Source organism: Miniopterus schreibersii (genome assembly GCF_964146895.1).
Source record: "Miniopterus schreibersii genome assembly, chromosome: 5".
Taxonomy (NCBI): Eukaryota; Metazoa; Chordata; class Mammalia; order Chiroptera; family Miniopteridae; genus Miniopterus; species Miniopterus schreibersii.
Window position 1 is genome coordinate 927957 of NC_138106.1, and position 13827 is coordinate 941783.

Genomic DNA, 13827 nt, shown 5'->3' on the forward strand with positions numbered 1-13827 from the left:
CGGGAGAGAAACATCACGTGAGAGATGCGTCTGCTGGCTGCCTCTGGGCCGGAACTTGCCCGGTGGGCGAGCCTGCAACCCAGGCATGTGCCCTCGTCCAGGAATTGAGCCAGAGACCCTCTGGTGATGCAGGCAGAAGCTCTAACCACTGAGCCACGCCGGCCAGGGCAATTTATTTTTATTTATTGATTTTAGAGAGAGAGGAAAGGGGGAAAGGGAAACATCGATCTGTTGCTCCACTTATTTACACATCGTTGGTTGCTTCTTGTACATGCCCTGACCAGGGATCGAACCCGCAACATTGGTGTATCTGGACGACGCTCTAACCCACTGAGCTGCCCGCCAGGGCTAAATACATGTCTTGCTCCCTACAGCTAAGAGGCTCAGTCACTTAGTTTTAAAAGCCCTTAAAACATTTTCTGATAGTTCCACGGGGCAGAATTTTTTAAATGCATGTAAATTTAAGAGAGGAGGCAATGTTTGTTTATTGCTTCTACTAAAATACAAACGAAAACCAAAGCTAGTCCTTTCAAAAGACCAGTAAGGTGGACACTACATTATTAGCAAGATGGAAGAGGAAGGGAGGGCGGGACTCAGCAGGGCCGGGACTGAAGGGGGAAACGTTTCCACAGACCAGCAGCCTCCGAGCGCATCGACAGAGGACACCGCGCGCAACCTCGTACCAGCGAGTATTAAAATGCACACGAAAGGGGGAAATTCCTTGTTTTAGTTACTTAAACGATCATTTCAATGTCCCTATAGCAAACTGAATCTTCCTGCACTTAAAAAAAATAAAAAATAGACACAGCAGCTAAAGCAGGTTCCCCACAGCAGCTGAGGGGAGCGTAAGGAAAAAGCAGTGACACAGAACTGGCACCACCTGCGAGGTCACAGAGCTCACCCGGTCTCAGCCGTCCGCCTGCCGATGTCCCCTAACAGTCCCTGTGACAGTGTCTAAACCTGTGAACAACACATTCCCCTCTCCAGCTGAGGCGATTGCTCCATAAACCGCCCGCACAGGCTGTTAGTCAGACTCACCGGGGATGCGGCCTGCCTGCTGGTCTTTCCTGCTGAGCGAGTTGCTCAAGGCTCCCCGGGGTGGGGTGGGGTGGGGTGTGGTGGGTGGGGTGGGGTGAGGATTCAGTGGGTGGGGTGGGGAAGGAGGCGCTCAGTTCAGTCTCCCGGCCCCGTTCTCTCTGGAGCCCAGACCGAGGCTGGAACCTGCCCTGGCAGCTGTGACAGCCGGAGACGGCCGGAGCCACCCCACCCCACCCCGTGCTCCCCTGGGACTCGTCTGGTTTGGTTTAAAAGTCAGTTCATTCTACTTCTGTGTCATTCACTTCAGGGAAGCTAGAGGGTGAAACCAGGCTACGTAAACCCGTGGCCACCACACCTGTCCCCTGACCCCCAAGTTCAAGTGGACAGAGCCCCGAGAAAGCCCGACTGCTCCACTCCTCTGTTAGGAGACATGGAATCAGCAACATCCTCCTGACCCGCCCCCAACACGCACACACACGCACACACACACACTCACACACACACACACACACAAACACATACACATACACACTCACACACACACACACATACACTCACATACACATACATTCACACACACAAACACACACTCACACACATACACACACACTCACACTCATACACACACACACACGCTCACACATACACTCACACACATACATTCACACAAACACACACACACATACACACACACTCATACACACACACACAAACACATACATTCACACACACAAACACATACACTCACACATACACATACACACACTCACAAACGCACACACTCACATACACACACACACACTCACTGGAAGAAATTCTCTGACAATATCACAGCCATACGCTTATTTCCCTTCGTTTCCTGCCCTAAAAGGAAGGCAGCCCTAAAAATTCTTATAAAGGGTTAGCTTACCACACACATGCGCACACGCGAGCACACGCACACACACGCTCGCGCACACTGCTCTGAACCCACCTGGTGCTCAGCTATGAAACAGGTGAGAGCCGACCCCCAGCCTCCCTCTGGCCCCACAGGAATCAAACCTCGCACATCCCAGTGAGAACTCCCCGAGGGCTCAAAATTAAACCTAAAGAACGTTTGCTGGAAACTCTCCCTTCGGCCGCGTCTGCTGCGTGGGGGGCACAGTAAGGGTCGCCACGATCCCAGCCCAGTGCCCCCACTTCCTCTCCCACCCGCTGAAGTGGGCGACTCATCGGAAGACACACCAGCGGCCACGAAAGACAACATTTCAAAACGTCCCAGATAAACGCCTGGACGGCGAGACGCCGCGCGAGCTCCCTGAGCGGACACAGCCGGAGCGTCACCTGCCCGGCTGGGCTCCCTCCAGGAGCCGCCCGCCCGCCGCCGAGACTTCAGGACATTCCCGGGAAGTGCCCCCCTTGAGCCCCACGCCTTCCGCGGGGGGGTCGGTGCTCAGCAGGGCAGCCAGGGACAGGAGGACGGCGGCATCTCGGTGGGTAACCCCATCCCACAGCCCCCCCACCCTGAGTCCCCCAGTCCTGGTCACGGGAGGCGGGGGAGGTGAAGCGCTGGCCCTCAGAGCCTGTCCCCGGCCCGGGCAGCCCAGGCACACTGGTCCCCACACGGCTGCGGTCCCGGGTCCCGAGCCACCGCCCAACGCGGGGAAATCCGCCAGAGAAACAAACAGCTGGGAACTGAAGCTCACCCTGCCCGGGAGGCACGTGCTGGTCCGTCTGTCTGTCCTGCCTCACATCCCAAAGTTCCAGGGGCACAGCAGCAGGCGGCCGCCTCCGCCGGGAAGAGCGCAGAGGAGCAGCAACTGCGAGCGGCCGGCCTCCGGGTGAGTCGCGAGGGAGTGTCGCTCCTCCCCACCCACCTCCCCTCCCTCCCTCCCTCCCTCCCTCCGCCTCCCTCGAGCAGACGCTCCGGGTTTCTGGCCGTCGCCGAGTCCCAGGCTGCCCCTGAGGGTCCCGAGCTGCCCTGAGTCCTTGGGGAAAAGGGGATCCTAACAGGTCCCAGCCCTTTCCCCTAGAACTGGTCACCCCGCAGGAAACACTGGGTCCCTCGGCACCCGCAGGGAGTCAGCGCCACTCAGAGTCTTAAATAATCGCAGGCACCCTCCTCCGGGCAGGAGGTGGGTCCTTCAGCCGGCGGACACCTGACTCCCAAACAGCCCTTTTAAACACGCGGAGGGGAGAAGAACAAAAACACACTTTCAACTGCCTGTCTCTCCTTTGAAGCTAAGAATGTTTCAGGTGGGCACCAACGTATTAAAAAATAACCTAGCGAACCCAAGCGCCCATCAGGCGGCATAAAAAAGTTAAACTTCCCAGGGCAGCGCAGGCCGGCTGTGCCCGCCTCCCTGGAACGCGCACTTTCCCTCCCACATCACTAACTGCTGTCCACCCGAGTCCCCGAGGGGCTGCTACGCCCCACGTGCTACGAGCCCTAAAGGACACGTGCTGACTTAAAGCCTGCCCGGGCCTGGCCCCGTGCTCAGCGGTTAGCGCCTCGGCCGGCACACTGAAGGGTCGCGGGTTCGATTCCCGGTCAAGGGCAGGTACCTGGGTTGCTGGGTCAATTCCCAGCCCGAGTCGGGTGCGTGTGGGAGGCAACCAATCGATGTCCCTCTTTCTCTCTCCCTTCCACTTTCTCTAAAAAGTCAATGGAAAAAAATAACCTCAGGTGAGGATTATTAACCAAAAAAAAAAAATTCCTGCCTCAAAAAAACCCAGTGAGCATCCTTCTGCTGGGCTGGACCTCGGCTCCCAAACAGGAGTTTCATTAAATACTCAGAAACCTGAGCATATACGTTCTTTTTTACAGGCAAAAGGAAAGAAACCATTATTTGTACAGTTGATCCTGGAAAATATATGGAGTTTGTATGATGTTGTCTTTTAAAGATTAAATAAAATTTTAAATGACCACACCTTACACGGAGCCTCGGGGGCCCAGTTAAAGAAAATGAAAGAAGTCACAGTATAAGGACAGAGCTGCACCGTGACAGGCAGGAGCCACAGCTACGCTGGCAGAGGCACCCATGGGTGAAATTGATGGATTAACAGTCGTTATCATTTCCCAAGGTCAGCCGCTGTGTCGAAAGCCAAGGACGCTGACCCGCAGGGCGAGGGGCTAGCCTCCGACACAGGCTAAGAAACAGAAACACGACATTCACGTCCGGAGTCCTAATTACGCAAACGTAATGACAAAAATCAAAACGGTGGAAATCGGGATACATTCAAGGAAATCGGGATACATTCAAGGAAATTGGGATACATTCAAGGAAATCGGGATACATTCAAGGAAATCGGGATACATTCAAAACCGACTCAGATACATTCATGTACTGATACAGTTTATCTTTATGGTCCGAGTGCCCTGCACAGAAGCTGGCACAAGTGGAAATTTAGTAACTCCTTGGGAAATTAAGGAAATGGTCGAACCACAGGACACCCACCAAGACCTAAAGGGCGTGTTGAGATGAAGCCAAGTTCCTTCAGGGAGGTGGCTTGGTCCTCTGGGAACGGCGGCCACAGGTGGAGGCACTTTTGGAGGTCACCACGTGGGCACCTAGTGGGCAGAAGTCGAGGCTACCACGAGACATCCCCAGATGTTCAGGACAGCACCTGCCCCCCCAACAGAGGAGGATCTTGCCCAAAATGCCAACAGTGCTGCTGGTAAGAAACCCCGCAGCGAGGTGTCACCATCGACTGTCACTTAGCAGGCCTGCTCTGCGTGGGGTCGCCGGCATCCTGCAGGGGCTCTCCCGGGACTCGGGCAGCCACAGGACAGCATGTCCCCTTGGCTCAGCAGCACCCGAGCGGTCGACGGCTTGGGGCACAGCCTGGGGTCCACGCGGCTCACCACGCCGAGGGCTTACGTTGAACGTGGACAGGAGGAGATGGCGCAGAGCCAGGGTGTCAGCTACAGAATCAGAGAGCGCAGCCAGCAGATAAGAGACACACTGACACAGGCAGGCTTATCGCGGCCCCATCGGGCCCTCCCCCTGCCGATCACCCGCTGGAGACGCTCCAAAGCGCACAGGAAGGACTGCTCATCTCCTCCGCTTATCGGGGAGTGAGTGACAAATCACTTACAGGAAACCGAGGAGGCTCCAGAGCCCGCCAGGTAGAGGGTGAGGACAGCTCTTCTCCAGGCTTCCTGACCTGTCATCACCTAACGTCGTCCCTCTCACTGGAATGTCCTGTAGGTTTCGATCTTTCTGATGATTTCATTTCTGCTGGGAGGGAGGGGTGCTCAGTGTTTCTCACGGGGGGGGGCAGGGGGTTTGCTCACCCGGGGTCCCCTCAAAGCCTAACGGGTGGCAGGTGCTCGGCAAATCCGTGTTGGGTTGAACTAGATGGGTCCCCACCTCGCTGTCCTTGTCTCAGGCCTGGAAACAGCAAGTCCCTGCAGCTGCCTCCGGAGGACTCTGCGGGGCCCATGGAGTTAAGTGTCTGAAGGACCTGTGGGCACACGTAAGCCTGTTGGCTTCATTCGGCCTCGAAGATTTCAAAGGGCCCGACCCAGGCAGAAGCCCCACCGACACCGGCAGGACGTCGCGGGCGGTGGGCGGGCGGTGGGCGCGCAGAGGGGCCAGGGCACCTACTCCCACAGCAGAGGGAGGAGGCCAGGCCGAGGGCCCCACATGCCACTGGACAGCAGGGGAAGGAAGACGCTCTGCCCCTCACGAGGTCACCGGCTTCTTCACCCGGGTTCTGACTGCCCCTGGTGATGCTTGTCAAAGGCCACACACATTCAGGACAAGAAAACCCGAGCGCAGTTATGAGCCCGACGAAAAAGCACTGAACTCGCGCGTGAAACGTAGGATTTCGGTTCCAGAGAAACGCAACCGGTGGCGGGGGCACAGGTGACTTTCGTTTTTAGTGACTTCCGGAGATCGGGATGGACCTGGGGACGCACAAGGTGCAAAAAGAATCACGCGTTACCACAACGGAGAGGTTTATGTCAGAGTTACGGGAAAGCACAACCCACGACGGCCGTTCAAGGCAGGTTTACAGGAGAGCCGGAGGGCCCAGGCTGAGAGCGCCTGCCGGAAACGACACGGTTTGCAGGGAGAGTCACGAAGGGCTAACCCTCCCTCTCCCTCTGAATTTACACAGAAACAGAGCCACGGAGTTTCTTCCCCAGAGACTCCCTCAGTCCTCACTTCGCTGTCGTGAGGCCTAGACCGGCAGCAGCTGACGTCTAACACTCCTTTCAAACCGCGTCCTCGGCGGCACAAGTGCCCCTTCAGCAAGAACCTCCTGGAATTGTGTTCGAGGGTCCTCGGAACCAACCTGGCGAGGGGCTGAGGCAACGTCACCCCACGACGTCGCCACCAGCTGCGCTGAGGTCCTCAGGAACCAGGTAGGAGGTGGTCCCATCACCCACGTCCCCGGGTGCGAAGCCAAGCGGGGGGCAGGGAGGTCCTCGGGGGTCCACCCGAGCCAGGGGACGCCCAGCAGGGTACTAATTAACACAAATTACCTGAATCCCGATAAAAGGCCGAACCCCAGCATCGCCGTGGTTCCAAACACAGCCCCTGTTCATCCTGAGTGTTGCTATGGAGATTCTAAGCGTTTCCATGAATACATTTCGCGGTTGGCTACTGACTGATTGCCAAGATCCATTTTTTATATTTGAAACGGATGGGAAGTCTAAATGCGGACCCATCCCACCCACGCGTGCTGGTGACGTGGGGATCCGCTCGGAACAGCGACACGTCTGAAAGCCCCGACTCGGCCCCGACGAGCCCCCGTCTCTCCAGGAGGGAAACAAGGCTCATCCTCGAAGCCCAGGTCCTCGTCAGATCGGATTTGCTACGAGAAGGTTTCACCCCTTAAAACAGAAACTGAGCCAACCAAACTTAGGGACACTTCACAGAGCTTTCTCTGTTCGGTGGGAAACTGAACACCTAACGAACAAGCAGAAATATTCCTGAGAACTACTCTACCGGAAAGACCAGGAAACCCCCGACGGCCTCTGAACACCGCCTCCGGCTCCCACCCCAGCGACGGGGCCTGTGACCTTCTGTGAAGTCCCAAGTTCCAGTCTCCTCGACCATTAAATGAGCCCAAGTTCACCTCCTCTCGCTTCCCGGCTCCACCGTCCAATTACATGTCCCCATGATTTTAAAAGTCCCACTGCCTCTGGATCCACTGGGGACCCACGTCCTTGTCACGGGAGGTGCAGGGGAGGGAGGGAGGGCGGGCAAGTGAGGGCAAAAGCAACAGAGGACAAGTCCATGAACCTGAGCACCCAGGACAACCACCGGGGGCCAGGCGCTGCCCCAGGCACCCCCCCGGGAGGCTGGTGGCTCCCAGGGCCCTGGGGGCCTGCCCGAGAGGCCCGCGTGGTTCGTGGATGACAGCATCCGAGTCTCCCTGCCGCGGGTCTGAGGCCTCTCTGCTCACTGTGATGAACGACAGTAATTACCGTTGGCGCTGAGAGGGAGGCTGTGCCGGATCTCTCGGCGAGAAGGTAAGTCCTCATCTCAGTCCTTTCTCTCCTAAGACGGTGCAGCCAGGAGGGGCTCTCCCCGCAGTCTCAGTTCAGCTCCCGCCGAGGCCGGGCAAGGGAGTGCCCACCGGGGAGGCCTATTCGGTCTCGGGAGGAGCAAAGACACACGTAAGACCTTGTTCAGCCCTGGCAGGTGTGGCTCAGCGGTTGAGCATCGACCTGTGAACCAGAGGTCACCGTTCGATTCCCGGTCAGGGCACAGGCCCGGGGTGCGGGCTCGATCCCCAGCAGGGGGCATGCAGGAGGCAGCCGATCAATGACTCTCATCATTGATGTTTCTCTCTCTCCCTTCCTCTCTCTGAAATCAATAAAAGCATATAAAAAATTTTAAAACAAATAAGCAAACCACAATAACTGGGTGAATGAGAGACTCCCCAGCTCAGCCCCAGCCAGCAAACACGAGACTCAGAGACCAGGTTGGGGGGATGCGGTCAGGCTGGGATGGCCAAGGGCAGCCTGACTCACCAGCAGCCAGCATCCTCCCTACAAATTACAGTGAGAGGTTTGGCAAGAACGCAGGAGCCTGGGGGAGACGCAGGACAAATCCCTACACGCCCAAGGGGCCATGTGGGTACCCCGGACAAAGACAGGGACTCCCCCAATTATGTGAGTCCTACTCCAGAGTCCCAGTACATGAAAGGATGTCTCTACGGGTGCTGCAAAACACCCGCATTTTCACTCGCACACAAATGTTCGTTGCAACATGATTCACAATAAGCAAAAGGTGGAAACAACCCCGGTGTCCACTGACAGACGAACAGGTAGACCGAACGTGGCATATCCATACAATGGAGTATTACTCAGCCGTTAAAAATAGATTCCGTTCCCATACATCCTACAACATGAATGAACCTTGAGGACATTATGCGCAGTGATGAAGGGCAGCTATGACATGATCAGTTACAGAGACACTTAGAACCGGCACATGCACAGAGACAAGGAGACTGGAGGTTACCAGACGCTGAGGGCGGGCGGGGCCAGGAGACGAGTCGCTGTGTTTCTGTTTAGGGGGACGAAAAAGTCTGGGATGTAGAGAGTGGTGGTCGTTATACAATACTGCAAATTAACGTCACCGAACTGCAAACTTAAAAGTGGTCACAATGGCAAATTTTACATTACACAGTTCACCACAATTTTTTTAAAGATTTTTTTTTTAAAAGAAAAAACACATCATTTCCAACCTGTTGGCTCAGGTATGTGTAGCTTCTCAAAGTTCTGCCGTTAAAAACAAAAGCCATCAAAACTTGGCCCGAAGCCACACGAACAAGCCTTCACAGGAGCCTCCTCCCGGTCCCCTCGCCCTCGTCTTAACCACACCCCTGGAAGAGCGACTTTCTCTCACTGTCAGAAGTGAAACGGGATCGTCTGACCTCTCAGACTGAGCCTGTGTAATTATGAAGACAGAACAAGGCACACCCTTCCCACCGAGAGCTCTCGCACCTGCTGTACAGGACACCTCTCCCCGGGGGTCGGCTTTCCCGGCCTGTCCCCACCCACAGTCTCAACGCAGAGGAAGAAACCGGAAAGGGCTGCATCTCGGTCCCGAACCCTCGAGTTCGGGCGGGGCCGGGGGGGTCAAACTCAAATTGCCAATTAACAAGTGAACAGAGCTGGGCTGGCCAGGAGTCCTTTCCTGGTCAGCAGCCTGGCACCTAATCTCCGTGAGGCCTCGATGCCTCGTCTGTGAAATGGGCTGTAACAGCATCTGGCTGTGAGGCTGCGTGAGGGATGAGTCACAGCACTGCCCGAGTACTTCCTCCGTGAAAACCACGGGGCCGGGTTTCTGTACCTGGTCCTCACGATAAGTCAACAAAGCACCAGCTCCAGAACCATTTCCAGATAAAGAGAAACCAAGGCACAGAAAGGTTAAGTGAACTGCCCAAAGCTTCATGACAAATAGGAGTCGGGGCCCTGTGAGCCCGGGACCCCCACCCTCCTCACCTCAGTGAGTAGGGAATTCGTCACTGTGTTTGCCGGGCCCTTGCACAGAACAGGGTTGTCCCTCCTGCAGGAGGCCAATTCAAGTCCAGACTGAGATTATTAACTGCTGGGTGGAAATTTCATACTAACCTATTCACAGTGTTGGTTCACAATCCAAAGAAATACAGAATAAACTGAATCCTGCTCAGCTCAACCAGACTTCCCAGGGAGACGGCAGGTGACTCACCGGTGACACACCACTCCTGGCACGGGGACCGGGAGCCACACGTGCCTACCGGTGGTGCTGTGGGTGGGCTCATGCAGCAGGCTGACCACCTGCAACTCCACGGCTTCCACTCCCAGGGACGGGCCTCTGAGAGAAGGAATTCCCCATAACCGGAGACAGTGACGCCGACTGCCGAGCCAGGAGCCCCTGCTGAGGGCCAGCTGGGACCAAGATAAGCCACCTCGGACTTTAACTTTCCTTGGCTCCACATACCTGCTTAGGCTGTGGCTGAGATCCTGACTCCTCCCGACTCCCAAGCCCTGGACCTGACACCCCTGGTTCTCTTTTCTCGCCACAGATGAACCCAGCCCATTAAAGAACAGCCAGCCCATCAATCCCGCATCCATCTAACTTTCCATTGGCAAAACTGGTCAGGTCGACCGGGTCTGAGGTCAGCAGTCTCCTGAGGAACCCCAACCAGGGCCTCCCCCCAACAAAAGTCAAGTGCAGCTGGTAATGAGCTGCCCGTTTCCAGTCTCACAGACACGGGACTGGCACATACAGAGACCCTACCGGCTCGTTCAGGTCCAATAACCAAAAACAACATCTCGGCCTGTGGCACCAGACTCCCTCTGTCTGCTCCTGAGGGCACTGGTCTTTGTTCTGCGTGTACATGTGACCTCAGATTTCAGCTCTTTGCTCAAAGTCACCTCAGATAATATACTTATGTATGTATGTCCCATATACACACACACACGCATATAAACGTATATATATGGCCCAGCATAAGAGCACACCGCTTGCCAAAACATGTCTTAAGTCAACGTGGGTTTCTGGCCCTGGCAGCCCAAAGTCCTAGCTACTAGGGCTGGGATTTTTCCCCCCGGGGTCTCTTTTTCCCACTTTGATGGCTGATGTTGCCACTTTGCTGGGGTGAAGAGCAGAGCCACCTCTGTTCCTCCTGAGTCCCTAGACTTTCTCTATATCTCTTTTAAACCTTTAACTCATGTACCTTCTTCCTAACTCCTCATTTCTTTCTTCAGTCCCGTTTTCCCTTTCCCAAATATTGCGTGGCCCCACAGTGAATGCTTTAGGTTTTCCTCCCTTCTTTGAGAGTAGAGAACCGGATTAAGAACTGAAATTAAGAACCAAATTCGGTGCGGTGGCTGGGGACGCCTGCGCAGCCCCCAGATCAGGACCTCTGAGCTCTTCCAGGAGAAAGCCCGCTGGTTCTGGGGAAACTGCAGGTTGGGGCCACCAAAGGAAGCGCCTCTGAACCGCACGGCATGCAATGGGGAGCTACGGGGGGAGCTGCTTCCTGTGCACGTTCCGAGCGTTCTGCTCAGACAGATCAGCGGTGCTCAGTCTCAGGCAAGAGGCACCGTGAGGAAATGTGCAGAGCAAACAGCTCCATGATAACCCGGCGACCATCCAGGGCTGCAGGAGGCCTTCACGCTCACTTCAAACGTCTCTCCACGTCTTGAATATCAAGCACATCCTGTCAGATTTGCTAGGAAGGGAAAGTGCATTCCTGGCTGCACCAGCCGACAGCTCTCTAAGCAACTCCACAGTGGCCAGAGCCACAGCGTCCCCGGTTCCCAGAGACGAGAGGCCCCAGCACTGCATCATTTTACATTTCGATGAGCCACAGAAAATAAAAAGTATCCCAAGTGGAGTAGATGGGTTAAGCAAAAGGCCATTTAAAAACAAAATTGCTTGCAGAGAGCTCTCTTCCAGCTTAATGAATGGGGCTCCACTTCTCAGTCTAAAACTGTGATCAAGTGAGAAGCTCTTTAAAGGCCTCCAATGAATCCCACTCGGCACTTAGCGACTGCAGGGAGCCGGCCCTGCAGCTGGAGTGAGTGTTGGGGAGAAGGAAGGAAAGCGGGACCGAGGAAATACTGGACCATCAGCCATGGGTGCAGTTCGTGCAGCTCAACCTGCAGGAATCCTTGTTAAGAGTCCTGCATTCTCTGTAAACGAACCCTAGAGCAGCTGGTGCCATGATGGCCAAACACCATGGAGGGGTGGATGGAAGGACAGACGGACAGATGGGTGGATGGATGGATGGATGGATGGATGATGGATGGATGGACAGATGATGGATGGACAGATGAATGGATAGACGATTGATGGACAGATGGATGGATGATGGATGGATGGACAGATGGATGGATGATGGATGGATGGACAGATGGATGGATGGATGATGGATGGATGGATGGACGATTGATGGAAAGATGGATGGATTATGGATAGACAGATGGACAGATGATGGATGGACAGATGGATGGGTGATGGATGGACAGATGGATGGATGATGGATGGACAGATGAACAGGTAGATGACTGATGGACAAATGGATGGATGATGGATGGACAGATGAATGAATGGATGGATGATTGATGGACAGATGGATGATGGATGGATGGATGGACAGATGATGGATGGACAGGTGAATGGATGGATGATGGATGGACAGATGGATGAATGGATGGACAGATGAATGAATGGATGATGGATGGACAGATGGATGAATGGATGGACAGATGAATGAATGGATGATGGATGGACAGATGGATGAATGGATGGACAGATGAATGAATGGATGGATGGATGATGGATGGATGGACAGATGGATGAATGGATGGATGATGGATGTTTAAACAGGTGGAGAGATGGGTGGGTGGGTTCCCATTACAGTCGAGTCTGTCTGTGCTCGGGGGCACTTCCTGCATCCTCATGGGCCACTGAACTAGAATATTTACTCCAAATGACCCCACTGGGAATCGTAACATCAGCATCTCTACTCATCGTATGTCCTCTCCGACTGCCTCAAGGACCACCAAGGACGTCCAGAAGAACAACACAGGTGCTGACTAAGTCCCAGTGAACCAATACACAGATGCCCAAACCCACCCACCAGGAACTTTCACAGGAGGCTCAGCTCCGTGGAAACGGCATGAAAAGATCTGTGTTCAGAGAATTAATTCTGAAACACTCTCTCTAAATTGAGGCTCAGTTTTTATATTAAGTCATGGGGACTTGAGCCAACCTGAAGGTAAATTAACAAAATTAATTCACCAGTTATTTTAGCTTCATAAAGGATTTGAAGGGAAAGCACTTAAGACAGATATTAATAACTCCTTACTTTGTTTCTTGGGCTCCATTCTTTAAAAACCTTTAATATTTCAAAATAATTGACTTTAAACTTTCCAAATAACCTTTCCCCAAAATCCAGGGGACCGGCTTCTGGAATCTGTTACTGTCTGTAGTCAACAAATTACTCACTTGCATTCAGCTGCACACGTGCCGTTTTTAATTAGTGTGCACAGTGTGCCTTGGTTTCAAATCCAGAATATTCCAGCTCAAAATGGTTCCGCAGCTCCTGTTCACTGCCAGGAGTTTGAAGAGATAAAAATAGCAGCCAGGTTTTCACACCGCAAGGCATCACGAGCATTGCAGGAAAACACTCGGGCTTCTAGATCCGTGAATGGGTGGATCCCAGGCTAGCCCAGGCTTCTAGGTCCCTAGAAGGGGCCCGGCTCCACCACAGGCTTCTAAATCCATGAACTGATGGATCCCAGAGACAACACAGGCTTCTAGATCCGTGAATGGGTGGGTCCCAGAGCCAGCATAGGCTTCTAAATCCATAACTGATGGATCCCTGGCCAGCCCAGGCTTCTAGATCCATGGACGGATCCTGGAGCCAGCACCGGCTTCTAGATCCACAGATGGGTCCCAGAGCCAGCGCAGGCTGACAGGACCTTCGACGTGACTGCCCACTTTACTTCATGGTTTGTAAAAGCAACAGGACACAAGGCATATATTTAATAGTATTGCCAGAGAAAACCCCGTAAAATGGGCTTGTAAACTATGTGGGAGCAAGAGGAGAGGAAGGCAAAGCTTCTAAAACACAAGGATCTAGGCTCTTCCATAGCACAACACTGAAGACATTAAATGAGTGTGTGCTTGGAACAAATCCATAGGGATCCAATCAGCAAATCGAGACTGTGGGACTTTGTTAAGTCTCTTCGACAGGTCAAATAAAGGAAACAAAGAAAAAGGGAGGAGCCTGTGGGTCGTAAGAGACGAGACAGGCACCAGCGGCTGCAACGCGCGGGTGGGATTTGGATCGTGA

General features: G+C 54.2%; 1 protein-coding gene across 4 annotated transcripts in view; it reads right to left on the reverse strand.

Moving 5' to 3' along the window:
• TIAM1 (TIAM Rac1 associated GEF 1) overlaps window positions 1–13827 on the reverse strand; it is a 216376-nt gene that overhangs the window by 120473 nt on the left and 82076 nt on the right. The window contains exon 1 of one of the 4 annotated variants that reach the window (XM_081137623.1): window positions 2724–2865. The exons of the other annotated variants lie outside the window; for them this stretch is intronic. The gene's annotated coding sequence lies outside the window, so the exon portion shown is untranslated. Of the gene's footprint in view, window positions 1–2723; window positions 2866–13827 lie in introns of those variants that run through there. 4 annotated transcript variants of the gene reach the window in all.